This window comes from Hyaena hyaena, unplaced genomic scaffold, assembly GCF_003009895.1.
Source record: "Hyaena hyaena isolate Hyena2069 unplaced genomic scaffold, ASM300989v1 scaffold_957, whole genome shotgun sequence".
NCBI lineage: Eukaryota > Metazoa > Chordata > Mammalia > Carnivora > Hyaenidae > Hyaena > Hyaena hyaena.
The window spans coordinates 38049-47386 of record NW_024081591.1 but is presented as its reverse complement, the minus strand read 5'-3'; positions in this window follow the sequence as shown (position 1 = coordinate 47386).

Sequence of the window (9338 nt, the reverse complement as noted above, 5' to 3'; positions counted from 1 at the left end):
TTCATCCTGTCAATCACAGGGACACTCAGTCCAAAGAAATAAAAACAAAACATTCATTAGGGTAAGTTGAATTGTTTACTATGTTCTCAACTTGTTAAAAAATTAGGTGTTAATAAGGGTGCTTGGATGGCACAGTTGGTTAAGCATCTGACTTTGGCTCAGGTCATGATCTCAGTTCATGGGTTTGAGCCTGATGTTGGGCTCTGTACTGACAGCTTGAGGCCTAGAGCCTACTTCAGACTCTGTGTCTTGCTCTCTCTCTCTGCCCCTCCCCAGCTCATACTCCCCTCTCAAAATTAAATAAACATTAAATTTTTTAAAATTAGGTGTTGTTAAAAGTTCTGATACACTTGTCTCTATATAAAAGTTGGGTGAAGACATTGTAGTTGTAACAAAAAAATATGTATCTATAGAGAACATGAAGAACAGCAGTTTGTTGTGAATATATGATAACAATGAGGTCTTTAGAAATTATAAATTATTTTATAATTATATATCAAATGTAGGATGTGCTTCATTTGAATATTTGTTTTGATAGCTACTTTTACATTACTGCATTTAGAGATACTGACCCTAACAGTGTTATGGGTCAAATTTTGTCTGCCCCCGAAAATATGTTGAAGTATTAACTCCCAGGACGGCAGAACATAAACTTGTTTAGAAATAAGGTCATTACAGATGTGACTAAGATGAGGTCATATGGGAGCAGAGTGGTCTCCTTATAAGAAGAGGACATAGAAGCATAGGGAGATTGCCATGTGACATCAGAAGCAGAAATTGGAATGATGCAGCTGTAAGCCAAGAAATGCCATGGACAATGCCTGCCACCAGAAACTAGTAGGCGGCAAGAAAGAATTCTCTGAGTCAGGTCAGAAGGGGCAGTGTGTTGCCTACACTTTAATTTTGACCTAAGAGCCTCGAGAACTGTGAGAATATATATTTCTGTTGTTCCGGCAACTAAGTGTATGGTACTTGTATAGTATCCCTAGGAAACTAATACAAATAGTAAACCATGCAAACTACTGGTACCCCTTTTTTTAATCACAATACTTCTTACTCCAAAATTGATAGCATATGCTCTATTTTTTAGTTATCCTTCTCACATAGACAAATATAAACTCCCTGAGGGCAGGGACTTTGTTTTTTATTTTCTTCACAACACTTAGAACATTGCCTGACAGCTGAACATTTATTAGTCACAATAAGTTTGACTATTTATACAATCGTAAGAAACATTGCAAATATAGGTGGCTTATAAAAGGTGGATTTTAGTGTAGGCCATATTCCTAACAGGACAAGGAGGGACTCCTCCTCCCAATGTAGCCAGTCAGGGGTCTGATTTGCTGGAGAATCCACTTGACACATGTCTCTATGGTCAGAGAGATAGGAGAAAGGGAACACAGGAAAGCATGACCTGACTCTCAGAGTTTTTACATTTTGTATTAGTCAGAGTCTCTATAGGAAACAGATGGTAAACAATTAAGAACAACTTGAGGAATGTTTTAATACAAAGGAAAGAGCATAAGGAAATTGCAAGCAATAAATCTGGAACTGAGGCTAGATGAGAAGAGATGAGTAAAACTTGTGGAAAAAAGGGAGCTCTGGTGTGGGACACTTCAAGAACAACAGTGCCTTTCTGTAGAGAGATACACTTAGCTAAGGAGATCTTATGGGGAAGGAATCAGCAAAATAAATACAATGACACCTCTCATCTTTTCTATCTCCTCCCAAGGGTTCTCACAGGCTGAACCTAATCTGAAGTGAGAGGTTACAGGGAGTCTTTTGATATAGTCCTTACAGGTCAGTATCCCAAGTCCAAGCAGCATCAGGAAGGATAGAAAGTAAATTGTAGGTGCAATAGCAGGTATTTAGCTTATTATTTCCACTTTTTGCCATTAGTGGTATTTCAAGGAACAATCTTACACACTAATCTTTGTCTGCATCTTAAATGGTTTATTTAGGATGAGTTCTTAGAATTAGCTTACTTTATTATAATTTAGCTAGTGGACATTTTATAGATCCTAGTTGGCTATTCAAATAAAAAGTGAATCTATTTACCTTTGTGATCCATAATTCCTCATAATGCATGACTTGTTCTTAATATTCTTTTCATAAAAAGTAAAAATCCCCTTAGGGCGCCTGGGTGGCTCAGTCAGTTAAGCATCCTACTTTGGCTCAGGTCATGATCTCATGGTTCATGGGTTCGAGCCAGCCCCGCATCGGGCTCTGTGCTGACAGCTAGCTCAGAGGTCCTCTCTCTCTGACCCTCCTCTTCACACTGTCTATCTTTCTCTCACAAATAAATGAAACATTAATTTTTTTTTAAAAAAAAGTAAAAGATCCCCTTGTACAAGGATAACTATGTTATACAGCGTCAAGGTTCAGTTCATTTTGTAAAATAACTATTGAAGGTGATTCCAAGAAATAGGGGTCCTAAATTAAGCTTTCAGTTACAGAGGACCAGGAAATAATTTTAACTTATTCAATCTATTTTCAGTCTAGTTTAATCTACTTATTTAGCATCTGTTTTTTTTTTAATAATCTAAATTTTGATTGGTTTGCAATGTTTTCACACATGGAGATTGACACCATTTCCAGTTATATCTATGAAACCGACTTTTTACATTGACTCTTTTATTAAGTTAAGTAAGAGAGAAGTATTCACTATATTGATTTATTTGTTTGCTATCTATTAAGAGAATCATTATTTAACCGATGAACAAACCAATATGCTTAATGTTGTGGTAAATTAAAATAAAAAGGGACATGATCTCTGTCCTCAAGGGGATCACACGCTTGTTGGCCACCAGATTGTAACTTAAAGATAACTATAAGATGCAGCAGGATATAATCAGTACTATACTAATTGCAGTGCTAAAGAATGATTTTAAGCATGTGGGAGGAAAGAAGAGAATTATTTAATTCTACATTGGGAAATCAGAAGAGTGTTCTTAGAGAACATGGCATTTGATCTGAATATTAATTAGCAAAAAGGATTTTACAGTCATGACAAGCAGGAAGGACTGCACAGTCTAAGGGATTAATATAAACAGAAGTACAAAGATTGAAACAGTACTTTCAGGGAAAAGTAAATAATAGTATCTTTTAAAGTACAAATGTTTTAAATTGTGATGAAGTTAAGTTAAAGTAAAAGGGCTGAAATGAAGGCCTAGTGGTCCCTCAATTTTTGTTTTAGTGAATGTTTTGGGGTTTTTTGTTTTGTTTTGCTTTGTTTTGTTTTTTGTTTGAATTGAGAGTTCAGTATAAGAGAGAGAGAAATGGAAGCTTGCTGAGGCAGGCTAAGAAGATAGAAAAGAAAATTCTTACAACAATCTTTATAAATGTTAACCAAAGTAGACTGAGTAAAGGAATATAAACAGAAATCTACAGCATAAAGTCTGTTTAACTCAAATGTTTGCAATGATCTTAACTCTTTTTTTTTTTAGTGATTATTTATTTATTTTTGAGAGAGAGAGAGAGCGATCCTGAGCAGAGGAGGGACAGAGAGAGAGGGAAAGAGAGATTCCCAAGCAGGCTCTGCACTATCAGCACATGTGAGGCTTGAGAGCCCACATCCTGTCAAAGCCTTGAGATCATGACCTGAGCCAAAATCAAGAATCCGATGCCCCACTACTCAGCCACCCAGGAGCCCCTTGCCTATCCTCTTGAAAGGGTTTACTCTTGCCATTGTATCAGAGAAAGGGTAAACATGAAAAGGAGCAGTTGAGCAGGTGTGAGTGCTGAAAGGGAGGTATCCCTTTTCTACTACAAGAAAAGATATCCTGAGGCAGAAGAGTTGAGAAACAAAGGCTAGTAGCTGTGGAGAGTGTATACTCAGACTGTGATTGTTTATTATCCTAATGTTGTCCCTAGTACACTTAAACGTTAAATGACATTGAAACAAAAGACATTTTATAGTTCAAGATACTTGGCAAGAACCCCTAAAGTAAACCAGCCTACTGGGATCAGGAAAAATTCTTTTATACTGCTCTTTTAAAATGGGAAGACCAAACACAGGACTCACTCACCACATAAGTTATGAAGCACCATATACTTCATAATCTGCACGAATGCTACGTCATGGAAGTATCAGCCACATACCGACAAAATAGTCTTTAGTTAGAGATGATCTGAAAGAAAAGCCACAATATGGAATCTATTCAAAAATGGAAGAGGAATATGATATGTCAAAAAAAACCAAAGCATGAAGAGGCCACTTTGGAAGATGATTTAGTTTAGAAAACAAAAGAAACATGCTACTGCTTTGATCTATAAGAGAATTTTTAAAGTTCATGGTAGGTATGAAATAAGAAATCAAAAAAGGCATTGTAGTGAAATGGAATGAGAGTAAAAGGAAGTTACTAGAATTGAGAAGAGGAAAAAGTAAAATTACTCCAAGACTATCCCATTGAGGTTTATGAGGAGCATAGATGTGTGCTGCCCATATCACCTGTCCAGGAAAGATGTGATGTTCAATCTGGCTTCCTTCTCCCTTCTTCTCTGTGTGCTTTATGTGATTTATATCATACCTCAAATTTACAAGATCAAACATGTGCTTTAATTTCTCTGCTCTTCATTTCCCTCTTCTGTATATTTAAGATAATACCAGTACTTACTTACTGGGTTGTGGTGATAATTATATAAATTATCTGCAAATTATTGAAAACTCCACTTTCTTTTATTCTTTCCTTATTTGTTTCAATTTACATCCTTCTCTCAATTTACCTTTATTTTCCAGATTAGATTATATGGATTATCATTTCCATAAGCTTTATCATTATAATTTTGTGTCTATATTTCAAATATGAATGAAATCAAACATGTTTTGTCTATGACTTTCCAACATTTTTAATGTTGGAAAAATAAGATTAATACCATAGTGCTATTCTTTGCTATATTCTATTTCTATATTCTGCTAATTCTCACTTCACTACTTCAATAGACTTCTACTTATCCTCCTTTGATTCTCCATCAAATTCATTATTAATACTGCAGCCTGAGTTATACATTTTTAAGTCTGATTATGCCCCTGATTATAATTGTTTCTTATTCGTTTTAGATTAAAATTTGAGTAAAGAAAAAATGCCCCAAATGCCCTGGTTTCTTTCCAGCTTTCTGTTTGTGAGAATCTCACTCTATCTCCGTAGTCTAGCAGCATCAGACTTAAAGTAGAATTTTCTAATGTGAAATGATCCTTCACATTTCAGGATCTTCAACTCAATTCTCTCACTGTGTAGAACTGTCTTTTCTACTTACTACTTTCGCTAATAAATTCCTATTAATTTTCCCCATGTTTTACCTGAAAAATATGATTCTTCTCATGTGTACTTTCAAGGCCCATATACTTTTTCTTCAGTTTCTTTTTTTTTTAATTTTTAAAAAATGTTTTATTTATTTCTGAGAGTGAGAGAGAGACAGCGTGAGCAGGGGAGGGTCAGAGAGAGAGGGAGACACAGAATCTGAAGCAGGCTCCAGGCTCTTGAGCTGGCTGTCAGCACAGAGCCTGACGTGGGGCTTGAACTCACGAACTGTGAGATCATGACCTGAGCTGAAGTCGGATGCTTAACCCACTGAGTCACCCAGGTGCCCTCTCCACAGTTTCTAAATACATATATATTTACATTATTTGAATAGTATTAATTTCCTCTGTTACAAGCAACATTAGGTAACATATATATATATATATATGTATATATATATATATTTAAATTTTTTAATGTTTATTTATTTTGAGAGAGTGAGAGCAAGTGCGGGGAGGGACAGACAGAGAGGGAGATGGAGAATTCCAAGCAGAGCCTGCAATGTCAGTGCAGAGCCCTGTGTGGGGCTTGAACTCATGAACTATGAGATCAGACCTCAGCTGAAATCAAGAGTTGGATTCTTAATCGTGTGAGCCACACAGATGCTCCAACACCAGATAACATATTATGCAGTAAAAAATATTCTTGAAAGTAGTAAATGAAAAGCTTGAGAAAAATCACAGAAAATCACAGTAAATGATTTCTATTAGAATTAAAGGGGTCTAGTAATAAGATAATCATTATGGAGGAAAGAAATCTAAGAATCAGTGAAGAAATAATTAGTATTTCTGAAGAAGACAGGAAAAAATGGTACAGGAAAAAATTTTCAAAGTTTAATAAAATGTTTCTGAAATAACAGAATGCCTGAAAATTTAGAAAAGAAATTCCAATACACACACAAATAAAGACAGAGCATACTGATTAAGATATATCCTAATGAGTGTATTGACCCACATGGATTAAAAAAAGAATTCTAGAGTCACCTGGGAAGCATGATCAGGGAAGGGGCAGAGAGAGAGAGGGAGGCAAAGAATCCAAAGCAGGCTCCAGGCTCTAAGCTGTTAGCACAGAGCCCATCATGGGACTTGAACACATGGACCACAAGGTCATGACCTGAGCTGAAGTCTGAGGCTTAGCTGACTGAGCCACCCAGGCACTCCATTTAAAAAAAGAAAGAAAGAAAAGAAAGAAAGAAAGAAAAGAAAAGAAAAGAAAAGAAAAGAAAAGAAAAGAAAAGAAAAGAAAGAAAGAAAGAAAGAAAGAAAGAAAGGAAAGAAAGAAAGAAAGAAAGAAAGAAAGAAAGAAAGGAAAGAAAGAAAGAAAGGAAAGAAAGAAAGAAAGAGAGAGAGAAAGAGAGAAAGAAAGAAAGAGAGAAAGAGAGAAAGAAAGAAAGAAAGAGAGAAAGAAAGAAAGAGAGAAAGAAAGAGAGAAAGAAAGAAAGAGAAAGAAAGAGAGAAAGAAAGAAAGAAAGAGAGAGAGAAAGAAAGAAAGAAAGAAGAAAGAAAGAAAGAAAGAAAGAAAGAAAGAAAGAAAGAAAGAAAGAAAAGAAAAAGAAAGAAAGAAAGAAAGAAGAAGAAAAGGAAAAATATAATTCTGTAGAGAGTTATTTTGTCCATGGAATTTGCCTCTGAAGTAGCAAAACAAAGATTATGTCTATATTTTTGATGAGAACAATATTCCTCACATTAAATTACTAAAATATAAGAAATATATTCTTAAATGCTCAGGAGTTATGAAAAGATAGCATGCATGCATATATCCTTTCTTAAAAGAAGAACAAATATTTTAAACAAGTAATCTAGCCAGCTGACTGTTTAATTAAAATTAAGAAATTACTATACGGTAGTGGTGTCATGAAAAACTTGATACTTAATCACATTTTTAAAACTTCCTATGACAATGCATAATTCTCTTTATAATATTAGTTGTGTGTTTCTTCTATCATAAGTGATTAAATTTTAGTGTGTCTGCAGAACTTTCCCTAAGGATGTGTTTGATATTAAGCTGAACCATATGAAATTGGTATTTTTGTAGGTCAAAACTGGCGGAATATAAGCAATTTCATGAGCTTAAATCTTATAGTTAGAAAGGACTATTCGTTTCAGTGATGCTAAAATAATTTCAGGCGTCTTCATCTTTCTTTAATCATCTAGGTCAGATTTTTAAAGTATATCTTTGTAAGTCTGTTCTTATGCTACCACCCTTCTCTGAAATCCATGAATTTTTCTTAATTAGATTTCCTACCTCCTTCTTTTCAGATAAAAAAAAAAAATCTTGCCAGAACAGAATAATTAGGTTAACCTTTCTTTGCTCAAAAGTTCACTTGTAAAAGTCATTGTGATTTATAATAACATTAGTGTGCCTTCTCAATGTTTAACAATTAAGTTTATTTTTGTTCTATGTTTGTGAACCAAATTTTAAGCATTTTCCTTGTTCCAACAAAGGGTTACTTTATGGAATAAATAATTTCCATAGTTAATAATCAAATCATTTGAAAGTAAACATTCTCAATAGAAACACTATAATTTATTGTTTTCTTTGGAAATCTCTATGAGAAGAAAGAAAGCCATATCTTGTTTAATCTCAACATCTTGCTGTTAACAAGAGATTGCTTCTTGCTGAAGGATTCTGGGAATATGGACACCTAAGTATACCTTCCTTATCCTCCAAATCCAGCTACAGTTTACTTGCATCTGCTTAGCCAGGATTCTGCTGAAACTAGTAAACAATGTGGAGTAGCATTACTTCTACTAAACTTTCCAAGTGCTCTTTCCTCAGTAGTCTTGGTGGAGGGCAGAAATCAGGAGAAATCAGGGGGAGAGCTGGGCCAATAGACCCCAGGAAGAGCTCAGTTCTGTGTACTTAAGTCTAAAGAGAACTTTAACAGGAGTGAGTATGTTGCGTCCTTGATGCTGGAAACGGTCAACAGAGAGCCATTAATTAGCTTTTCAGCCTTCACCAAATAAGAGGTTGTTATCTGTATTGATACTGAAAACATAGGTCTCAAATTCAAGAGGCCGCTAAAAAATATTTTAAAAAATATATTGAACTTCTCATTTGCAAAAAGAGAGGAAAAGACTTTATTCCAACCATATCATACCTGTCATGGGAGGAGGAAAAAGATTATATGAGCCTATTTAAAAACCAAGAAACCTTTCTACTCAATTATTTGAGGACAGGGTTTACCCAAAATAATGAAGAAACTGAGAGACCTTAATATGGGGAAAGATTAACAGCAGAAGGAACAGTGGTAAGAAGTGAACCTTGATATATACTCTATATATGTATGTGTTTAATGAATAAAGAGAGTTTCTTTCAAAATATATAATATCAATATTAAGGAAAGTCTGCTGAACCAGAAGAGTTCAGATTAAGAGAATTTCTATTAGATATGAAAGATTGGGAAAGAAAAAAAGACACTAGGATATGAAGGCTAAGAGGGAGGAAGTGAATATATTCTACAGGTGTCATGGAAAAAAGAAACAAAAACTAGTGGACGGGAGGAGAGAGAGCAAAATGATAAAAAAGATCATGTCCTCCTAGGGGCGCCTGGGTGGCTTAGTCGGTTAAGCGTCCGACTTTCGCTTAGGTCATGATCTCGCGGTTCGTGGGTTCGAGCCTAGCATCGGGCTCTGTGCTGACGGCCAGCTCAGAGCCTGGACTCTGTTTCAGTCTGTGACTCCCTCTCTCTCTGACCCTCCCCTGCTCACGCTGTCTCTCTCTCTCTCCTAGAAATAAATAAAACATTAAAAGAATAATAATAATAAAAAAAGATCATGTCCTCTTGAGAGGTGAAGTAAATTAAAATGCCACAGTTGAGGAAAAATACATCTCTGTGATGAAAAATAGTTATCTTTAAGCAAAAGAAATATTAGTTATTTATATTTGATTAGGGGAATAGGTAAAAGGGTGTTGATTATTTAAAGGAATAGGAAATTGGAACAGATACAAATTCACAAAGGACAAAGACCCTTTTCCCATAAAGTTTAAATTCTAACGGGAGGAGATAAAAATAAATTCATACTTAATGAGTTAGGA